The sequence below is a fragment of the Lissotriton vulgaris genome, chromosome 3_1 (assembly GCF_964263255.1).
Source record: "Lissotriton vulgaris chromosome 3_1, aLisVul1.2, whole genome shotgun sequence".
NCBI classification, from domain to species: domain Eukaryota; kingdom Metazoa; phylum Chordata; class Amphibia; order Caudata; family Salamandridae; genus Lissotriton; species Lissotriton vulgaris.
Window position 1 is genome coordinate 214635983 of NC_141689.1, and position 24085 is coordinate 214660067.

Genomic DNA, 24085 nt, shown 5'->3' on the forward strand with positions numbered 1-24085 from the left:
TCCGCAGGGCTCCATATTGAGCCCCACGTTGTTCAATCTATATATGGAACCCCTTGCAAAGTTGGTGGAATCATATGGGGTGTATATTGTCTCGTATGCGGATGATACCCAACTGGTGATTACTCTATCTCATAACCCAATTGGGGCAGCAGAGAACTTCTCTTCCTGTCTTTTGGCACTTGCTGGCTGGATGAACAATAACTGTCTGCGCCCTAATGGCAATAAGACGGAACTCCTGGTTATTGGTCCGTCTCCCTCTGTCTGGACCTCAGCCTGGTGGCCAGCTGATTTGGGCACTATGCCCACTCCATCAGCTATGGTGAAAAATCTGGGGGTTGTTTTAGATTCTAATCTCCCTTACTCCCAACATGTGAGTATTGTAGCTGGGAAATGCTACGGCACACTTAAGGTCCTCCGCAAGATTTTAGATCTGCTTCCTCTTAAAGCTAGGAAAACCCTAGTGCATGCCCTAGTCACCCCACACCTCGATTATGGGAACTCATTGCTCTGTGGGCATAGCAACAAGGGCCTGAATCAACTCCAATGTGACCAGAATGCGGCGGCCAGGTTAGTTTTAAAACTACCTAGGAGGTCATCAGGAAAGCGTGCCCTTCAAATCTTGCATTGGCTTCCCATGCAAGAACGTATTCAGTTTAAAACCTTGTGCATTACACACCGCACGCAGTTCGGGTTTCGGAAGGGTCATGGGACGGAGACGGCCCTGATCAAAGCAGCTGAGGAGGTCGGGACTATTATGGACAGGGGTGGTACAGCGATTCTGATACTATTGGACTTATCCGCGGCCTTTGACACGGTCGATCACTCTATTCTGATCGACCGTGTCGCCGCCCTTGGCATCCAGGGCAGGGCCAGAGCAACGCTTGCCTCCTTCCTGGCCAATAGGATACAATCCGTGAAGATGGGAAACTTCAGTTCCCCTGACTTCACTCTTCCGTGCGGTGTCCCCCAGGGCTCCTCGCTAAGTCCGACACTCTTCAACATCTATGTGTCGGACTTGGCGAGGGTAATAAAGTCATTCGGCATAGGGCTTACATCGTATGCCGATGACACACAGCTGATCCTGGAAATACATAAAAATGGAGAAGCTGTGGCAGCTAACTTTCAGGCAGGCATGAAGGCAATCAGTACATGGATGAATCGGAACTGCTTAAAGCTGAATTCCGACAAAACGGAGGTACTGGTTTTTGGCGAACTAACTCCGTCTTGGTCTCCGGTCTGGTGGCCTCCTGAACTGGGTACACCTCCACTGCCAGTTGCCAAGGTGAAAAACTTGGGCGTGCTTTTTGACAGTAGGCTGACGTTCCTTAGCCATGCTAACGCCGTGGTATCGGCTTCGTTTTTCACCTTGAGAATGGTGAAGAAACTGCTTCCGTTTCTTCCTCCTACCGCTGGCAAAACGCTGATGTCCTCCTTGGTACTATCCAAGGTGGATTATTGTAATGGCTTACTGCTTAATGCACAGGAGCAAGTTGTGAATAAGTTACAGCTTGTTCAAAATGCTGCTGCGAGGGTCCTTCTGGGGATACCAAAATACGCCTCTATCTCCCCTATAATAAGAGAGCTTCACTGGCTACCCATAAGAAGCAGGATAAAGTTCAAGGCCATGTGTATAACCTACAAGGCCTTGAACAATAACGGTCCTGACTTCTTCAAAAACGCTTTCAAAATTTATAAGCCCAGTCGAACTCTGCGGTCATCTACAGTCCAACAGCTCCAAATCCCCCCAACAAAAAAGGTAACTTGGGGAGATAGACGATTTGTAGTGGCTGCATCCAAACTGTGGAACCAGATTCCATCTCAGATCAAGGAACATACCTCGTTGTTTTCCTTTCGAAAACACCTTAAAACATGGCTTTTTAACCAGTAACATCCTTTAACAACCATGTAATCTGTATGCACTAGCGCCGAGACACCGGAAGGTATTTGTGCGCTCTAGAAATTTTAAAAATAAATAAATAAATAAATAAATAAATCGCTCATGGCCGTGGCCCTACATACCTCCAGAAGATGATGACCATTTATCGCCCCAGACGGTCGTTGAGATATATGGGTAGTATGCAGATGATGGTCCCTCGTATCCGTAGAGCACGGATGGGAGGGCGATCCTTTAGGTTCCTGGCCAGTAAATACTGGAATGAACTACCACTCGAACTTCGGATGGAGCCTTCGGAATTGCGCTTTAGGCTGAAACTTAAAACACACTTGTTCCCTAAGGTCTAGTTGTATCTGCTGCCTTTTGCTCTTTTCTCCCTTGTGTTGCTGGGCCTACTTTGGTATGCATCCACAGCACGGGGACGCACTGTTTTCCTGTGTAACCAGGCGCTTAATAAATGTTTTTATTATTATTAATATTATTATTATAAGTACATGGTGCTCGCTGGGTGATTGGAGGAATGCATGGGTAGTGATAGGGCGACGGCTGGCCTGCATTTGTAGTGCTCAGGGTATTATAGCAGTGCATGAGTTAGTGCATGGGTCATTGCATAAGTGCATGGGTACTGACTGGATGATTAGAGTACTGCAAGGAGAGTACATGGTGAATTTATAAGTGCTTGGGTTCTGGCGGAGTGATTGGATTGCCCTCTGGTGGGTTTTAAGTTGGGGAATAATTCCCCTTGAATTGTGAGGGTCCCTGGGGGCCAACTAGCCCACCAGGTACCTCCATTAAGCGCCACAGTGCTGAATTGCAGAGAAGTGGTCCAAGGCCATTCCCTTGTTGCACTAACTGGAGGTACCTGGTGGGCTAGTTGGAACCAAGGGACCCTCAGGATTCAAGGGAACCTAATCCCCCAACTTACAATGCACCAGTGGGCTCGTTTGCACAGTGGTGTAGGGAGGAATGAGGCCTGATGTGACAAGTGATCAAACGCGCCCCCATATAAATATATATTTTACATTCCCCAGTTATAAACTATAAATTGGTCAATGCCCCCAGAACCTGGCCCACCCGAGGGCCTCATTTAAATGAAGCGCGGGAGCCCATGCTTTATTTTTTAAAATAATTTCAGCGGGATTTGCAACCCATGCGTGTATTCTGTCGAAATTATTTAAAAAATGCTTTTTTTGGCCCTGAGGGTCCTTGTGGGACCCGCTGAGCACGCTTCAGGGGGCAGGGTCTTTCTACCCTGCCCCCTTTTTTTCACTTTTGTGTCATTGTTTTCTTGTGACTCGGTTCTACCGAGTCACAAGATGGCTGCCAACACTTCCTGGTTTTGTGTTGCCAGCCAATCAGAGTGAAGATTGTGCACGGGAGGTGTCGTGACTCCACTGCGTCCCTAGATATAGATATTTTTTCTTTTTCAAATTGTTCAGGAACTACTGACGGATTTACACCATTTAACAAACAGGACTGTTTCTGAACCAAGGGCTACCTTTTTGCCAAATTTGGTGTAATTCCATTCAACAGTTCAGGCTGTAGCTGTGTCTAAAATTTCCTGTGGAAAATTACATTGGGAAAACATGTTTTTGAACCCCCCTTTTTTCTCTGCGTCGGCTGGACAAATCACCCTGAAAGTTTCAAGACAGGAGCTGCCCGGTTTTAAAAAATTTCACGACTATTCGTTAACCAGAGTCAAAGTTTTTTGGAAAACAAGAAACGCTTTTCATGTGGAAATTAGGACCTAACTATAGCTACCTAAAGCAATAAATATATATACAGTACCTACTGGCAGTCACCAGTAAGTTGTTATAGTTAGGACCTTGTTTATATTCAAAAAGCATTTTTTTTGCCAATATCTTTGGCACCGTTTGACGAATCTTCACGAATTTTTCAAAAGTAGTGGCCCGCTCCGGTCAGCTCCTGTCTTGAAAGTTTCGACCTCAAAATGCATTTTCCCCATGTTCATTTCCATAAGATTTTTAGGCAAAGCTACAGCTTGAACTGCTGAATAGAATGACATAACATTTGGAAAAAGGTAGGTCTTGGCGAGAAAGCAACGGTTTTTTTAAAGGGTGTAAATCCTTTCAGCAGTTTCTGAGAAATTAAAAAGATAAAAATGTATATGTCTGAGCACAGAGGAGGTTTTGTGAACCCTGCCAAGCATGAACTTCATTCTGATTGGCTGCCAACACTCCAAACCAGACTGTGTCTGCACCCATCTTGTGACTCGGTAACAGAGTCACAAGAAAACAGTAGAAAAAAGATAAAAAACAAGAAAAGGGGGCAGGGTAGAAACACCCTTACCCCTTAGTGCCCAAAAAAGCATTAAAAAAAAGAAATTGACTGCATACCTGCTGGGCGCGCAAATCCAGGCAAAAATGTTTTAAAAAAACGAAGCGCGGGCCTTCTTCACAAAAATAATAAAGAAGGTTGGCCAGGCCCAGGGTAGGGGGACCATGCGACCCCCTCCCAGGAAAAATAGATAAATGAAATTTGTAAAAAGAGCCAGGCCCCAGGGGATGGAGCCCCCGGGGCCAGAAGTGGCCCTGGGGAGGGAGGCCATGTGGTGCCCCTCCCGAAAAAAGATTTTTTCAAAAATAAAAATAAGGGCAGGCTCCGGGGGATGGGGTCCCCAGGACAAATAGTGGCCAGGGAGGGGAGGCCACACAGCCACCTTCCTGTTTAAAAAAATAATTAAAAATGCTCAAACACCTGGGGATAGGGTCCCCAGGACCCAATAAATCCTAAAAGAAGAGGGGCCACACAGCCCCCTTCTAAAAATATTTTAAAAAAGAAAAGCCAGCATCTCACAGGAGGCCCAGCCAGCTCCCTGCACCACTCTGCAAATGTGCCACCTGGCGCATTCTAAGTTGGGAGATTACGTCCCCTTGAATCTTGAGGGTCCTTGGGGGCCAACAAGCCCACCGGGTGCCTTCACTAAGTTCCACAAGGTGGGATTGCTGAGAGGTGGGCCGAGGCCACACCCCTTTTTACACCACTCTGCAAACACGCCTCTTGGCACACTGCTGGTGGGACGATGAGGTCCTCTTGTGTCCTCTTGGTTTATTCTGCACTGCTCTTGCTTCTTTCTGCACCTCTGTTTCAAATTGATGCATTCCTCTTGCCTCTTTGAGCACACCTGTTCCCTCTTTCTGCACATCTTTTGCCTGTTGCTGTAACTCTCTTGCGTCTTTCTGCAGTTCTTTTTGCCTACTTCTGCACCTCTGTTGCTTCTTTCTGTACTTGTTGTGCCTCTTTCTGCACCCCTCTAGCCTCTTTCTGCACCCCTGTTGCTTTACCTCTTTTTGCACCCATCTTGCCTCTTTCTGTATCTCTCTTGCCTCTTTCTGCACCTATATTGCCTCTTTCTGCAACTATGTTGCTTCTTTCTCTACTTTGTTTACCTCTTTCAGTACCACTCTTGCCTCTTTCTGCACCTCTGTTGGTTCATTCTGCACTGCTCTTGCTTCTTTCTGCACCTCTTTTGCAAATTTAGGCATCCCTCTTGCCTCTTTTGTCACCCCTCTTCAGTGTTTCTACACCTCTCTTCCCTCTGTCTGCACACCTGTTCCCTCTTTCTGCACCCCTTTTGTCCATTTCTGCAACTCTCTTGCCTCTTTCTGTAGTTCTTTTGCCTCTTTCTGCACCTCTGTTGTTTCTTTCAGTACTTGTCTTTCTTTATTCTGCATCCTTCTAGCCCCTTTATGCACCTGTTGCTTCTTTCAATACTTCTCTTGCTTTTTTCTGTACCTCTCTAGCTTCTTTCTATGCCCATCTTGCCTCTTTTTGCACCCCTCCTCCCTCTTTCTGTACCTCTCGTTCCTCTTTCTGTACCTCTGTAGCTTCTTTCTGTACTTCTTTAGCCTCTTTCTGTACCTCTCTTGCTTCTTTCCGCACCCCTGTTGTCTCTTTCTGTACCCGTCTTCCCTCTTTCTATACCTCTCTTGCTCATTTCTGCACCTCTCTTGCCTCTTTCAGTAATCTACTTGCCTCTTTCTGCACTTCTCTTGCTTAATTCTACACCTCTGTTGCTTCTTTCAGCAAATCTAAAGCCTCTTTCTGTACTTCTCTTACTTGTTTTGTACCTCTCTTGCGTCTTTCTGCAGCTGTTGCCTCTTTCTGCCTCACATGCTTCTTTCTGCACCCCTCTTGCCTCTTTCTGAAACCCTCTCCCCTCTTTTGGCACCACTCTTGCGTCTTTCTGTACCTCTGTTTCTTCCTTCTGCACTTCTCTTACCTCTTTCTGCACCCTTTGCGTCTCTTTCAGCATCTCTGTTGCTTCTTTCGGCACTTCTCTTCCATCTTTCTACACCCCTCCTGCCTCTTTCTGTAACTCTCTTGCCTCTTTGTGCACCCCTCCTAACCTTTTCTGTAGCCCTCTTGCCTCTTTTTGTACCTCTGTTGGTTCTTTCTGCACTACTCTTGTTTCTTTCTACACCTCACTTGCCTCTTTCTGCACTTCTCTTGCGTCTTTCTACACCTGTGTGGCTCTTACCTGTCTTGCCTCATTCTACACATCACTTTGTTCTTTCTGCACGACTCTTGCCTCTTTCTGTACCCCTCATGCTTCTTTGTGCACCTGTTTTGCTTCTTTCTGCACTTCTCTCTCCTCTTTCTACAACCCTCTTGCCCCTTTCTGCACCTCTGTTGCTTCTTTCTGCACTTCTTTTGCCTCTTTCTGCACCTCTCTTGCTTCTTTCTGTACTTCTATTGCTTCTTTCTGTAACTCTCTTGCTTTTTTCTGCAGCCCCGTTGTCTCTTTCTGTACCTGTCTTCCCTCTTTCTGCACCTCTCTTGATTCTTTCTGCACTTCTCTTGTTTCTTTCTGCACCTCTTTTGCTTCTTGCTGTACCCTTCTTCCCTTTCTTGCATCCCTCTTTCCTCTTTCTGCTGTTCTCTTGTCATTTTCCGCAACTCTCTTGCCTTTCTGCACCTCACTTGTCTCATTGTGGACTTCTCTTCATTTTTCCATACCTCTGTTGCAATTCTCTTGCCTCTTTCTGCACTTTTATTGCTTGCTTCTGCACCTCTCTTGCACACTTTCTGAAACTCTGTTGCCATTTTCTCCACCTCACTTGCTTGTTTCTGCACCCCTCTTGCCTCTTTCTGCACTCTCCCTTTCTCTTTCTGCATCTCTCTTGCCTCTTTCTGCCCCCTGTTCCCTCTTTCTGTACCTTTCCTGCCTGTTTCTGCATCCCCCTTGCATCTTTCTGTACCTATGTTGCTTTTATCTGCACTCTCTTGCTCTTTCTATACCTTTTGTGCCTCTTTCAGCCCCTCTGTTGCTTCTTTCTGCACTTCTTTTCATTCTTTCTGCACCCCTCTTGCCTCTTTCTCTACTACCTTCTTCTGTACCCCTCTTGCCTCTTTTTCCACCTCTGTTGGTTATTTCTGCATCGCTCTTGCTTCTTTTTGCACCTCACTTTCCTCTTTTTGTAATTCTATTGCATCTTTCTACACCCCTCCTGCCTCTTTCTGTACCTCTCTTGCCTCTTTGTGCACTCTCCTTCCTTTTTCAGCACCCCTCTTGTCTCTTTTTACACCTCTGCTTGTTCTTTCTACACTGTTCTTGCTTCTTTCTGTACCTCACTTGCTTCTTTCTGCACTTCTCTTGCTTCTTTCTACACCTTTGTTGTTTGTTTCAGCAATTCTCCTGCATCTTCCTGCACTTCTACTGCTTGTTTCTGCATCTCTCTTGCATCTTTCTGCACCTCTGTCGCCTATTTCTGCACCTCACTTTCTTCTTTCTGCAGACATGTTCTTTCTTTCTGTACCTTTCTTGACTGTTTCTGCACCTCTGTTGCCTCTTTCTGTACCTCACTTGCTTCTTTCTGCACCCCTCTTGCCTCTTTCTGTAACCCTCTCTCCTCTTTCTGCACCTCTCTTGCTCTTTCTGCACCCCTGTTCCCTCTTTCTGTACCTTTCCTGGCTGTTTCTGCACCTCTCTTGCCTCTTTCTGTATCTCTGTTGTTTCTTTCTTCACTTCTCTTGCCTCTTTCTGCACCCTTTGTGCCTCTTTCATCACCTCTGTTGCTTCTTTCTGCACTTCTCTTCCTTCTTTCTGCAGCCCTACTGCCTCTTTCTGTACCCCTCTTGTCTTATTATGCACCTCTCCTACCTCTTTCTACAACCCTATTGCCTCTTCTTGTACCTCTGTTGGTTCATTCTGCATTGCAGTTGCTTCTTTCTACATCTCACTTGCCTTTTTCTGCACTTCTCTTGCTTGTTTCTGCACCTCTCTTGTATGTTTCTGCACCGCGTTTGCCTCTCTCTGCACTTCACTTGCTTCTTTCTGCACCTCTCTTACCTCTTTTTGCACCTCTGAATTTGAGGTCGTTTTAATCCCCCTGCCCTATTATATACTATAGCCTTACAGTGGAGGCCATGCCAATCACAAGGGTACCCCAACCCATAGGTGTTTTTACTGTATTCTAAGTGTCTTTCAGCATAGCACTGGCTCTGGGCCTAATTAGTCAGAGTCAGTTACCTCCAGTACCAGTCAGCAAAATGTTGGGGGCACAGGTAGACTTTGCAACAAGGCCTCTTTCTGCACCTGTTGGTTCTTTCTGCATATCTCTTGCTTCTCTTTGCAGATGTCCTACCTCTGTAGGCACAGTTAGACATTAGCATTTTAAAAAACTTTGAAATTCACTGAAAAATACATTGGTTTTAGGGACGTTATAGTTAGGAATTAGCAGTTAAAAAACTTTAGAAATTCAATGAAAAGACCAAAGGCTTCACGGACGTTATAGTTAGTTGGACATTTCACTTGTACAAAACCAGCAAAATTCAGCCATTATAGTTAGTTGAGCTAACTATAAGTCATGCCCCTGCATGCCCCTGCAATGCACTGCTGATGACGTCACATATTACGTTAGGTCACCCCCCGCGCCGCACGGCCACCAGCTGCTGCGTGTGCCCCCCGACTGCCTGCCTCTCTGCTCCGGCTGCCGACGCGTGACCACGCCCCCTGCCTCGAGCAGCGTGGTCCGTGCTCGCTATCCTGCCTTGCGCCACTGTATCTGCTGAATTGTGTTTGTAAATTGTACTCTGTTGTAAATTGTAACTTGTATTACTTTTCCCCCTTTTTGCCTGCTTGCCTGTAGTTCTCATTGTTCGCCCCATCTCTTCCCTCCCCGCTCCCCGCTTCCCGCCACCGCCGCTAAACCCCGCCCCTTTCTTCATTCTGTACCCTCCCCGCTCCCGCCTCCCAGCTGCTCCGCCCCCCCTCGCACTTGGCCATATATGGCGACCGTGCGACGCAGGTGAGTGTGTCCTAGTTTAGGTCCCCCCCGCGCGTCACTGCCACCAGCAGCTGCGTGTGCCCCCCGACTGCCTGCCTCTCTTCTCCGGCTGCCGACGCGTGACCACGCCCCCTGCCTCGAGCAGCGTGGTCCGTGCTCGCTATCCTGCCTTGCGCCACTGTATCTGCTGAATTGTGTTTGTAAATTGTACTCTGTTGTAAATTGTAACTTGTATTCCTTTTCCCCCTTTTTGCCTGCTTGCCTGTAGTTCTCATTGTTCGCCCCGTCTCTTCCCTCCCTGCTCCCTGCTTCCCGCCACTGCCACTAAACCCCGCCCCTTTCTTCATTCTGTACCCTCCCCGCTCCCGCCTCCCAGCTGCTCCGCCCCCTCGCACTTCGCCATATATGGAGACCGTGCGAACGCGCAGCGGTCACGTGCAGCGGGCGCGCCGATTGTGCGCCGAAGGTGCGCCAAAGGTAAGCCCGTCTACGCCCGTCCGCGCCTGGACTGCGCCCAGTGCCAGGACCCCTGGCCCACGAGGACCCCGGCCGACCCGCCTGACATACACCGCCGCCACCCTCATCGCACTCAACACCGGCCGAATCCCAGGATGCTACCGAGCCACCCCACGTCGCTCCCACGGACCCTTCAGCTGCCACGCCTGCAAGTTCACCTGCATCCGGACCTGCCCGGCACCTGCCAAGCCGAACACCAGCAGCAACCACCTCAAGTGCATCCTGCTCAACACCCGCTCCGTCCACAGACACGCCATCGAACTCTCGAACCTCCTAGACACCACAGCCCCTGACGTTGCCTTCCTCACGGAAACCTGGATGAACGCCTCTTCAGCGCCCGACATCGCCATCGCCATCCCAGAGGGCTACAAGATCACACGGAGGGACCACACCGCCAACCAGATGGGAGGAGGCATCGCCATCATCCACAGAAACACCATCCGTATCACGACTAGCACCAATAACACCCTTACCACCGCCAAACACCTGCATTTCCAGATCCACACCGACCCGAAGACCACCCTCAGAGGCACCCTGATCTACCGACCCCCGGGACCACGCACTCAATTCAGCGAGGACATCGCCGACTTTGTCAGCCCGCATGCCCTCCCCTCCGCTGACTACATCCTCCTGGGGGACCTCAACTTCCACCTGGAGAACAACAACGACCGCAACACCAGCACCCTGCTCGACAACCTCGCCAACCTTGGACTCAAGCAACTGGTGAGCACCCCCACCCACCTCGCCGGACACACACTCGACGCCGTCTTCTCATCCAGCAAAGACATCGCCTTCAGCCACGCCACAGAACTCCACTGGACGGACCACAGCTGTGTCCACTTCACCTTCGAAAGAACGACGATCCACCACCACCAGCAACAGGTTGCCCGTAGAAACTGGAACAAGATAACAGTCGACCAGCTCGCCGCTTCCCTGAGCCAGCACCCTCCTGCCAGCTCAGCGAACCCAAGCCAGGCCGCCGACAACCTCACGAAGTGGATCAGCAACTGAGCGGACGAACTCGCCCCTCTGAGGACCCCGCCCAGCAGACCCGGCAGCAAGAAAGCCCCATGGTTCACCGACGAACTCAAGAGCTCCAAGAAGAACTGCCGAGCCCTCGAGAAAATTTGGAGAAAGGAACCTACACCGGACAACATGACCACCCTCAAACTCACCACCCGGAAGCACCACCAACTGATCCGCGCCGCCAAGAAAACTGCATTCAAGGACCGGCTGGACAACAACGCACACAACTGCAAGGAACTCTTCAACATCGTGAAAGAGCTCTCCAACCCCAACGCCGAAAACAACGACATCACCCCTTCGCAAGACCTCTGCAACGCCCTCGCCTCCTACTTCCACAACAAGATCGCGGACATACACAACAGCTTCAGCACTCAACCGACGCACGCCACGACCACAGCAACGCCGCCCACCACCACCCTCCGAGCCTGGACTCCGATCAGCACCGAAGACACCATCCGCATGATGAACTCCGTCCACTCCGGATCTCCGACCGACCCCTGCCCTCACCACGTCTTCAACAAGGCCGACGCCGTCATCGCACCCCACCTACGGGACATTATCAACACCTCCTTCGACACCGCCACCTTCCCCGAGAGCTGGAAGCACGCCGAACTCAGCGCTCTACTCAAGAAACCTACAGCAGACCCCACCGAACTCAAGAATTACCGCCCCATCTCGCTACTCCCGTTTCCAGCCAAAGTCATCGAGAAGACCGTCAACAAACAGCTGGCCGCCTTCCTCGAGACGAACGGATCCCTCGACCCCTCAGAGTCCGGCTTCCGTGCCAACCACAGCACCGAGACCGCCCTCATCGCCGCCACCGACGACATCCGAGCCCTGATGGACAACGGAGAAACAGCGGCCCTCATCCTCCTAGACCTCTCCGCGGCCTTCGACACTGTCTGCCACCGCTTCCTAGTGCAGCGCCTCAGCAACGTCGGAATCCAGGAGAAGGCACTGGAATGGATCATCTCCTTCCTCGACGGAAGAACACAGAGAGTCCGCCTACCACCGTACAAGTCAGAGGCCACCGAAGTCATCTGCGGCGTCCCTCAAGGATCCTCGCTGAGCCCTACCCTCTTCAACGTCTACATGAGCCCCCTCGCGGCCATCGCACGCCAACACAACCTCAACATAATCTCCTACGCCGACGACACCCAGCTGATCCTCTCCCTGACCAACGACCCCGCCAGAGCCAACCTGCACGAAGGGATGAAGGATGTTGCCGAGTGGATGACGACCAGCCGCCTGAAACTGAACTCAGACAAGACGGAGGTCCTCATCCTGGGCTCCTCGCCCACCGCCTGGGACGACTCCTGGTGGCCCCCCGCCCTGGGCACCGCACCCAAACCGACGAACCACGCACGCAACCTGGGCTTCATCCTGGACTCCTCCCTCTCCATGACCAGACAAGTCAACGCCGTCTCCTCGTCGTGCTTCAACATCCTGCACATGCTACGGAAGATCTTCTGGTGGATCCCCACGGACACCAGGAGGACCGTCACCCAGGCCCTCGTCACCAGCCGACTGGACTACGGCAACGCCCTCTACGCCGGAACCACCGCCAAGCTCCAGAAGAGACTCCAGTGGATCCAGAACGCCTCAGCCAGGCTCATCCTCGACATCCCACGAAACAGCCACATCTCCGGACACCTGAGAGACCTGCATTGGCTCCCCGTCAACAAAAGAATCACCTTCCGTCTCCTCACCCACGCACACAAAGCCCTACACGATCAAGGCCCGGCCTACCTCAACAACCGAATCAACTTCTACGCTCCCAAACGCCACCTCCGATCAGCCAGCCACGCCCTCGCCGCCGTCCCACGCATCCGTAGAGCGACAACAGGAGGAAGGTCCTTCTCCTACCTGGCCGCCAAGACCTGGAACTCCCTCCCGGCCGACCTGCACCTGACCCAAGACCACCTCTCCTTCAGGAAGAAGCTCAAGACCTGGCTGTTCGAGCAGTAACGGCACCCCCACCCCTAAGCGCCTTGAGACCCTACGGGTAAGTAGTGCGCTCTATAAATGTCATTGATTGATTGATTGATTGATGATATGGTTAGTGACATCACTGATGACATCACTGATGACATCTCAAATGACATCACGTGATAATCTGACGCACCTCCTCTCCCTAATCTTTGATACACCCACTCTAAAATACAGACTACCATTTTCAAAACCATAGACACACCAATACCAGTTACTACATAGCCACTCATTCATTCCTAGTTCTACACACACATCCACTCATTCACCCATACATTCACTCATACATGCAGTTACTCATCAATACAGCACTATCATATGCATGCGTACACCTAGACAGACACTCACACACTGCCACTCACACATAGAGTTACTCCAACACCTAGTCAGTCATGCAAAGAATCAATCACAGTCCTCTTACTTACCTATGCGGTTATACACACACCACCTCACTTATTCATACAGATACTAACACATGCTTACTCTCTTATGCAAATACTGATAAAAGCACGCACTCATCATACAGTCACTCTCACAATCAGTCACTCTCACATATAGTCATTTCTATAATCCAACACTCACATATACTGCGTTTCACATATGTAGTTACTCACACATGTACCACATGTACCACTGTGACATCCATTCATTCACCAACACACCCATACACACATTGACATACCGTCGCCAGTGGGTAGTTATAGTTAGAACCTAGGGGCCCATTAGGATGGCGGGCAGACTTTGCCCGCCCGCCTTCCTGTCGGTGAAAGGGACTGCCCACCATAAGGGCGGGGGTCCCGTGGGCAGCATTAGGATGCACCCGCCACAGTGGAGAGCGCATCCTGCATTTCTACCATTGTGGCGGGCGGTCCACACAGCACCGCCCACCACAATCGCAGAAAGGCATCCTGTGCACTTCCATGCACAGCATGGCAGGCACCGCACAGTGCCTGCCATGCTGTGCATGGAACTGCTGAGGGGTACCATAGGTACCCCCCATGTGCAGCCCCCACCCCCCGGAGTCCCTGGGGGCCTGCATTGGGTCCCTACAGGGAGTCTCCACATGCCTTTCTGTGGCGGCATTGCCGCTACGGAAAGGTATTGTTTAAAGCTCATATGGCTGGCGGTGTCTGATAGGCACCACCACCATATAAACCCTTATCTGTCCAGTCGCAAAGCGACCGGGGCAGAAAGGCGGCGGACGGACTTTCTGTCTGCCGCAGACCCCCCGGCCACTCTAATATGGCATGGGATCATTCCGGAGCGGATGGTGGGCGGATTGCCCCCGCCAGGCACACGGTGACCACCGCTGGCCTGGCGGAGGCAATCCGCCTGCCATCCTAATGGGCCCCCAAGTTTCCATAGGATAAGCATTTTTTGATTTGGTAATAACTTTGTCATCGTTTGACCAATCTTCTCCCCCAAAAAAGTCTGTCCTGGTCTGGTACAATCCTGAAAGTTTGGGGGTGATTGATCAAGCGGGGGCAGTGAAAAAAGGGGGGGTCACTAAACACATTATCTCTATGTTTATTTCCTTTGGAAATTTTGAGACGGGCTACAGCCCGAACTGCTGAGCGGAATTACCCCATATTTGTCAAAAAGGTAGTACTTGGATCAGAAAGCAACCTTTTTAAAAATGGTGTAAATCTGTTCAGTAGTTGCTAAGGGCTGAAAAAATAAAAGTTTCACTTTCTGGGCGGAGCATAATCCCCGAGAAGGAGCTTGGCTCTAATTGGCTGCCAACACTTCGAACCAGGAAGTATTGGCAGCTATCTTGTGCCTGCCATCGAGTAAAAATCTTTATGAGGCTGCAGCTAAAGGAATGAGGCTCAGTGCTAGCAGACGAGGCAAAGCTCTAGGTAAGCGCCACCCGCGATGCTTTCTTCTCCTGGCGCTGTGCTGTTTCTTCATTATTTAACAGCTGTCCTTCGTCTGCATAAATTAGAGGCTGCACGTTAATTTCCTGTCTGCTTCTGCTGGCTTTTCTGCCCCTGTTTGTTTTCGGGGAGAGAGTGGAGGGCCCGTGTTATTGCCAATGGGTTTGTTTATGTGCGTGCAGGGCATGCGCTTGGGTGCCGGCAAGCAGACAGGCAGCCCTGGCGTGCACGGCGCTGTGGGCGGATGCGTTGATGCCACGTTACTTCTAAAGTTTGCAGGTCACTGCAGTGCCCTGCCACTAGGCCCATAAACACCAACACCCTCAATTCTACCACCGACGGGAGGGTTAGTGGTTCATCCCAGGGGGAGATGGTCCACACTGCCTGCTGGCCCGCAGGCGTGGGTCACAGCCGGTGCAGATCTCTGCCCAGAGAGTGAAGTGGTCTGTGTCGGGGGTCTCTAAACTCATATTTCACCACAGGCAGAATGCTACAATTTTGCATGAACTATTGCGCACTCTGCTCCCTTCAGATGGATGGCGCTATGTTTCTGGCCAGTGCCTAGATTCCCCCCGGTGTGCACCCTGGCGCTCTCTATGGTGCCCCTGTTTTCACCTCATTTATCCACTCTGCCCCACTTCCCATTGCATCGCTCCATTATACACAGTATCATGCTGCGGTCCTCCGCCCCACCCACTGCATCCCCCGGGCACATTACATGCTCTCCCAAATTCCCTACACCTTACCCCAACTTTACTCATTTTAACCCTTCTTTGCACTGTACTCCTCAATACATATTCTCCTCTCTTCAGGCTCCCAGCTGTTCAGTACAGCAAAACACAAATCACTGTTATAATTTTAGTAGCCAAACTTTGGGTGACAAGCATTTTGAAACTTGCATTCCTCATTTCCTGGTAGAGCATGTTTTCTTTTCTGTACAAATTCGCTACCCTCCCCGGATTGATCAGAAGATGTCACAAATATATATTTGCATAACCTTTATTAATTTAAGATGGCTGCTAGTGAAGTATGTGTCATTTTCGGTGCATCTTGGTTTTGTATGTAGCGACATTGTACTTTAAGTGGTGCGTTCAATGTTAGCAGGAGTGTTGTGGAGTTGGTACAATCCATGTCCACCCAATAAGGCTGTTAGTAAATGAGTTGATGCAGCCCATTTATGGTGTGGGATCTTTGAAAGGGAGGTTGGATAATAGCGTATCCCAATTTTTACTAGTGCATGTGTCATAGTGGAGGTGTACGGCTTTTTCATTTTTTTGCGTATACCATTCAAGATTGCCGAATGATTTATAATCATAGTACTACCCTGTGCCATCAGACTCTTCACAAGTCATCTGTAGCTTGAGTGCTTGGCTGGTGTATTGAGTCATGTTTCTAAAACACTAACATATCAGATGTAATAGTCCACCCATTTTCCAAACGTTCATCACAATTTCTCTTATTAATATCCTCATACAGATCAGGATTAGTTATCATATATGGCGCAACAACCACAGTGACCTTACACGACCCTACTCACTTTCTCTTGTACCATATTGCCTCCAAAATAAATCCCTTAAACAAAAGACTACTGGGTTTGGGCTCCCAACATCACTGCTTGCCACAAGCTACTGAACAACAACAGAAATTGCATGTGCTGCCAATCACTTAACTCTCCTATTTTGAGTTTGAACATCTGACCATGAAACAAATGTTACTGATGACCAAAATGTGTCGTTTTTTTTATATTTTATTTTGAAGAAGGGTTATTTTATATTTTGAATCTCAAAAGAATTTAAGAATTTTCAATGAAAAATTTAAGACCTTATGTACAACAACAAAAGGATCATTAATCAAAAGAAACAAACTTTTTTTCACAGGTAGAAATATTTTTAGACTTTTTGGACAACAAATAGTACATACATTCAATCATGCCACTCTCAAACCACGCTATTTACATATATACAAACACAACAAAAAGAGAACATATAAATTGTATCTACAATGTAATCACTTTGATTTACAAAGAAGCCTGGAAAACATTCATATTTTTCAAAAACCATTCAAAAGTAAATATCACAGTTTTTTTGTTTTTTAAGGCTTGAAACGTCTACGCGTTTCGAACTCATATGAGTAAATGAGTTCTCGTCAGGACCAAGGTCTGTGAAGAGAGAAGGGGAAACTTATTGGTATGCTGTTTGTGTTGCAACTACACTGCCTATCCCTATTACCAGCTTATGTCTCTTACCTCTCAGTCACTAGGAGACCAGAAATACATGTGAGGTTACCGGGACACCAAACCATCTGTCATGAGAAAATGAATCACATCAATATCTGTCAATACCTAACCATTTATAACCATTTACCACCACAAGCATACCACAACTACTCTCGTCATGCTTACATGGATATGGAGGGTCCGGGCTCCGCAATGATTCAAGGTGGTGGGCTCCGGCTGTACGTGAAAAAACGGGATTTTGTCAGTGATCGGCAGCTCTAAATTCAAAGAGCGGACGTACAGCCGGAGCCCACCACCTTGAATCATTGCGGAGCCCGGACCCTCCATATCCATGTAAGCATGACGAGAGTAGTTGTGGTATGCTTGTGGTGATAAATGGTTATAAATGGTTAGGTATTGACAGATATTGATGTGATTCATTTTCTCATGACAGATGGTTTGGTGTCCCGGTAACCTCACATGTATTTCTGGTCTCCTAGTGACTGAGAGGTAAGAGACATAAGCTGGTAATAGGGATAGGCAGTGTGGTTGCAACACAAACGGCATACCAATAAGTTTCCCCTTCTCTCTTCACAGACCTTGGTCCTGACGAGAACTCATTTACTCATATGATTTCGAAACGCGTAGACTTTTCAAGCCTTAAAAAACAAAAAAACTGTGATATTTACTTTTGAATGGTTTTTGAAAAATATGAATGTTTTCCAGGCTTCTTTGTAAATCAAAGTGATTACATTGTAGATACAATTTATATGTTCTCTTTTTGTTGTGTTTGTATATATGTAAATAGCGTGGTTTGAGAGTGGCATGATTGAATGTATGTACTATATGTTGTCCAAAAAGTCTAAAAATATTTCTACCTGTGAAAAAAAGTTTGTTTCTTTTGATTAATGATCATTTTGTTGTTGTACATAAGGTCCTAAATTTTTCATTGAAAATTCTTAAATTCTTTTGAGATTCAAAATATAAAATAACCCTTCTTCAAAATAAAATATAAAAAAAACGACACATTTTGGTCATCAGTAACATTTGTTTCATGGTCAGATGTTCAAACTCAAAATAGGAGAGTTAAGTGATTGGCATCACATGCAATTTCTGTTGTTGTTCAGTAGCTTGTGGCAAGCAGTGCTGTTGGGAGCCCAAACCCAGTAGTCTTTTGTTTAAGGTGTCACTTGCAGACAGTAGTCTGTGTGGTCCCTAATCTCTCGAAATAGGAGAGGTACTAAGTGGAAAGTTGTCCTTGTTCTGTTGTGTACCACCAAGCAGCTAGTTTTGCTTTCTGTGTGTGGTAGCCTATGTGGTAGAGTGACCTTGTGTTTAGTTGGTTGTTAGGTGTAGATTGGTTGTTAGGAGTATGAGTGAAAATGAAACTTTTGCGTATACTGAAGACCATATAAAAAATCTACTAGCTGACCCACCCCTATTCGCTTCTGCTTCTCTGAGCGTCTCAGCCCAGAACCAGAATGAAATAGATAAATTAACACGCTTAAAGAAGAAACAAATTCGTACCGACCTGCATGGTCATTTCTTGCTTCAGCACCTGAGAGGAGGTACAATCCCTGCAGGATTACAGATCAAAAACGTACCTGTAATATTTACAGAAGATCCTATATATAAAAAGGGATATAGTTATATTTAGACGAAATGCAGCCGTGATTTGATGGTGTTAACAATAGAAACCGCCCAAAGACTCTCAAAAACACAATTGGAGGAAATAGAGGCACTTGAAACAGCAATCTCCACAAATCAACTAATCGCAGATTCAAAATCACTGCTAGAGAAAGTACAAAAAGAGATTCGAGAGTTCAAAGACTACACAATAAACCAAAAAACGGTGCAATTCGAAAAAGACAAGAAAAATTTCAACTTGGAAAAAGTTTATCCGTATTTACAATCCGACTTCTTCTCTAAACCAGATTCTAGAAAACATCTACAAGAATACCAGGGAAGATCGTTTAACAAATTTACAACCTTTTCAGATACGTCGTCGGCAAGTGGGAATGAAGGAGACGACCCCGCACCAAGGAGAAATAACAATAGGAGAGGTGGATTCCAACAAAATCAGGGATTCCAACAACAACAACAAGGACCTTTTTTAGGCAGGGGCCAACCCAAACCACGTGGAAAAACCCGCTTCGCCCCCCAAACATGGGAAATGTCAACAAGACGTCACAACTACAAAAACTAGTACCGTCACCAATATTCAATTTGTCTAACAAAATCTTGACACCTGAAGAAGAAAACATTTTAACAAAAGGTCTTACATTTGCCCCTACTAAATACACAGACTTTGTAAAACTTAAGACAGAGGTCATTGAATTTTGTCGAAAAATAAGACTAAAAACCTTCTTCACAGAGCAGCCCTACCAACCCAGGCTCGAAATAACAGGACTAAGGAACAAATCATCTTTCTGTCCACCTACAAGTAAAATACCCAAGGAGGTGATCACTTTCGAACGGACCTTACTGTCAGCAGTCATGGAAATGGAGAAAAAGAAAAAACACCTCAAATTCAATTTATCCAAAGCTGAGTCACAACCCCTAAACAATCTAAAAACAGACACGTCGGTTATTATAAAGCAGGCCGACAAAGGTGGCTCAATTGTCATCTGGGACAAAGAATTGTACAAAATGGAAGTCAAAAGACAACTGAATGATGAGACATGTTATCGGAAAGTGAACAAAGATCCGACCTTGGAACTGAAAAATGAACTTCACAAGATCATTGACGATGGTTTTGAACAGGGATTTCTTGGCCAAAAGGAGTTTGAGTACCTAAAAATAAAACATCCTAGGACTCCTCTTTTTTATGTATTGCCTAAAATACACAAGAATGAAAAAACGCCCCCAGGACGCCCAATAGTGTCTGGTTGTGACTCTTTACTGGAGCCTATTTCTAAGTTTGTTGATTTCTTTCTTAAACCCTTTTTATTGACAGTTAAATCTCACATACAAGACACTACGGACTTTATTAAGAAGTTGATGACAATTAAGTTTGAAAAAAACTCCCAAGTAATGGTCACAATGGACATTACTTCACTCTATACTTCAATCCCGCAAGATGAAGGGATCTATGTCCTTGAAGCATTTTTGGAAGAAAGACCAAGACCTCACCCAATACCAACGGATTTCATCTTGAGACTTGCAGAATTCGCATTAAAAAAGAATTACTTTAATTTTGAGGGAGAATTCTACTTCCAAGTCGGTGGCGTGGCAATGGGATGCCCATTTGCCCCGGAATTAGCTGTGCTATTCATGGCTAGATATGAGGAGGCATTCGTCTATAATAACAATCCATACATACAATGGATAACCCATTGGTATCGTTATATAGACGATATTTTTTTCATATGGACTGGACCAACAGAGGAACTTGAACGATTCCATGATTGGATTAATAACAGAGTACCAACTATAAAATTCAGCATGGAACATTCATCAGAGAAAATGCCGTTCATGGACGTAGAAGTGTACCCCTATGAAGGCGAATTAATAACAACGTTATATAAAAAATCAACCGATCGAAATTGGGCACTACACTTTCGCAGCAACCACCCAGGGAGTCTAAAGGAAAACCTCCCATATGGGCAATATTTACGTCTGAGACGTAATTGCCAATTAAAAGAAGAATACTGGAAGCATGCGGACAAACTCACGGAAAATATACTAATACGGGGCTACCCAAAAAAACTGCTTAAAAAATCAGCCAAAAGAGCTTGGTGGACGCCACGGGAAAGCCTTCTTGAAAGAAGAACAAAAAATGAAACAGACAGGTTGGTTTTTGTTTCTACATTTTGCCCTAATTCAAACGCATTGAAAAAAGTGGTGAAAAAAAATTGGCACCTACTGCGCAATTTAGATCAAACCTTCAATAAAGAACCACTTTTTGCTTTCAAAAAGAATTACAGTGTCGCCAATCAACTAATCAGAGCAGCTTTGCCCAAAAAAACAAACCCAGACTTGAGGACTATGCTAAATTTTCCACCAATACAGGGACATCACAAATGCGGCACATGCACATGCTGTGATACTACGGTTGAAGGATCTGTTTTCACCCACAACCATATCAGTTGGAAACATGAAAAGTTCTCTAACTGCAAATCATGCAATGTGGTGTACGGAATCGTTTGTCCTTGTAAATTGGCATACATTGGTAAAACTAATCAAGAAGTCCGCCTCCGAATACAACAACACAAATCCAGAATTCGGAACAATGTGGCCACAGCCCCTCTGGTCAATCACTGGAAAGAAAAACAACATAAAGAGACAGATGTAATCTGGACAGTCATTGCTAAAGTGGAAAGTGACACTAGAGGTGGTAAACTTGACGCTAAACTAACAAAAATGGAAGCGATGTTAATCGTCAAATTCAACACAGCATTCTATGGGCTAAACGAGATGTCAGAAATGTTCAAACTCTAAACATCAACAGTTGCTCAGGACACCATACCCGCACCTCGACCACATCATAACCACACTACAACAAGCCCCGTCACGTGGACCCCAGTCGACACCCGGTCACTTCAATCTCATATGACTATTCATTGGATAGACCACGCAGTCCTCAAAAAATGTCCCCACAAGTATATTTACAATTGTCGTCATTGGAATTATCAAACGGAGCACTACAACTCCCAGAAACCATTGTACATCAGGTCAACTAGAAACTAATATAACTGATTCCCTGGTGCTTCAAATGCAGGCTCATACAAAACCATATGAGTTAAAGGATAAATAGATTACTGGCCAGTCCACCGCAATCATGAAATTTGACTGCCCATTAGACGAGCCTCGTGGCCCTTTAAAAGATTGAAAGCACTGAACACTGCGCATCCGCCCAAACTCCCAGGATCCTTTGCGGACCCGGAAGCTTCGCGCATTGTGGACGACCGGCAGTACAGAACTCTGCTCCGTGTTAACGCGCCCGTTTGAAGATAGGACTCGCTTTAGCTGCGCTTTTCCAGACCTCTAAAACAACTAGTACACACTTGCTGACAGGCTCCTTCTGTCGCGGTCTCTTAGATTTATTCCAAACGCTCACGGACAACGCGTCCTACGAAATCTTGCATCAGTGCCGGCTATTAGGATACATTGACGGTTTTCAGGTGAGAACACACCCTCCTCTCGGTTAAACGCCGCTCTTTGAATTTAGAGCTGCCGATCACTGACAAAATCCCGTTTTTTCACGTACAGCCGGAGCCCACCACCTTGAATCATTGCGGAGCCCGGACCCTCCATATCCATGTAAGCATGACGAGAGTAGTTGTGGTATGCTTGTGGTAATAAATGGTTATAAATGGTTAGGTGTTGACAGATATTGATGTGATTCATTTTCTCATGACAGATGGTTTGGTGTCCCGGTAACCTCACATGTATTTCTGGTCTCCTAGTGACTGAGAGGTAAGAGACATAAGCTGGTAATAGGGATAGGCAGTGTGGTTGCAACACAAACAGCATACCAATAAGTTTCCCCTTCTCTCTTCACAGACCTTGGTCCTGACGAGAACTCATTTACTCATATGAGTTCGAAACGCGTAGACTTTTCAAGCCTTAAAAAACAAAAAAACTGTGATATTTACTTTTGAATGGTTTTTGAAAAATATGAATGTTTTCCAGGCTTCTTTGTAAATCAAAGTGATTACATTGTAGATACAATTTATATGTTCTCTTTTTGTTGTGTTTGTATATATGTAAATAGCGTGGTTTGAGAGTGGCATGATTGAATGTATGTACTATATGTTGTCCAAAAAGTCTAAAAATATTTCTACCTGTGAAAAAAAGTTTGTTTCTTTTGATTAATGATCATTTTGTTGTTGTACATAAGGTCTTAAATTTTTCATTGAAAATTCTTACATTCTTTTGAGATTCAAAATATAAAATAACCCTTCTTCAAAATAAAATATAAAAAAAACGACACATTTTGGTCATCAGTAACATTTGTTTCATGGTCAGATGTTCAAACTCAAAGTAGGAGAGTTAAGTGATTGGCAGCACATGCAATTTCTGTTGTTGTCCAAAATAAATCCAGCAACACAAAACTTGATATAGCTGCATGGTGGTCTACAATCACGAAAAGCAATTGTTGTATTACGTATACACCCAAACATTGGTTCGGTCCATATGTCTCATGTAAGGTTGTAGGATAACTTGCAATAGAGGTACCATAAGGCTGTCTGCCAGCGACACTGGTCTTGGGAAGGATTTAGGACTGCAGTGCAGAGTTCGTTACCAAGTTGCAGTTTAGATTTGCTGCATCTTATTTGCAGAAAACTCCCCTTTTCACTAAAAACAGAGTGCCATCTTGTGTGCTTTTCGGACCAAGCATTAAAGTTATTTCAATAGGGAGGGAAATTAGAGCATCAGATGTATGTGAATGAAAAAAGCATTGCTAAACACAAAATGTCTGGCATTGGTTGCCAGCCTTTTGGCTTTGTCTGAGGTGGTCTGGGGCCACGCCCCTTTTTACACCTCTCTGTGGCGCTTACTGGAGGTACCTGGTGAATTATTTGGCCCCCAGGAACCCTCTTGACTCATGGAGACTTAATCCCCCTTTTCCAGTATGTAACTGTCAGGCTGTTCTCACTGATGTAAGAAAAAATGTCTCCCCTTTTGTATACCCATATTAGTCAATAACCATGCTTGTATGTCCCAGGACCTCTCCTTGGTTATATGCTGACTATGTAACAAATGCATATATAAGGCCCCTTTTCTCTGTACTCCTTAGACTGTCTCATATAGTGGCCTGAGGGTACTGTGTGGCGTGTTTTTATGTTACAGCTTCCATGCCAATCTCTTCTTTGTTGCTTTAAAGGACCAAATGTATCAGTGAACCCCTAGAAAAGGTTTCTATTTCTACAACGTATCTAGAGATAACAGCACTATCTGCACCAACTTTGGTGAAAGACTACTATGCTAAACAAATGGAGGTAGCCCTGATACTCCGCCGGCATCTGGGCATATGCGAACTTGTAAATATACAGAACAATGCGTCGCAATCGATACTTCAATCAACAATAAATGAGAATGAAAATTTTAATTAGACCTACCGAAAAAGTTTTCTCGCTTTTAATTGTTTAGAATAAACGTCACCAACTCAGCCAGTGGTTCTCCATATTTATTTTTTATGTATATATCTTTTTGAGAAAAGATTAAAAAAAGGTACATATTTTCAATTGGCTAGTAAAACAATATAGCCACAATTTATATATCTTTTAATACTTGAAAAAAGCTTTAAAGTTATCCTAATCAATAATCCAGATGCTCATCCATATATTCATCACAGCATCCTGTCTAGAGATCA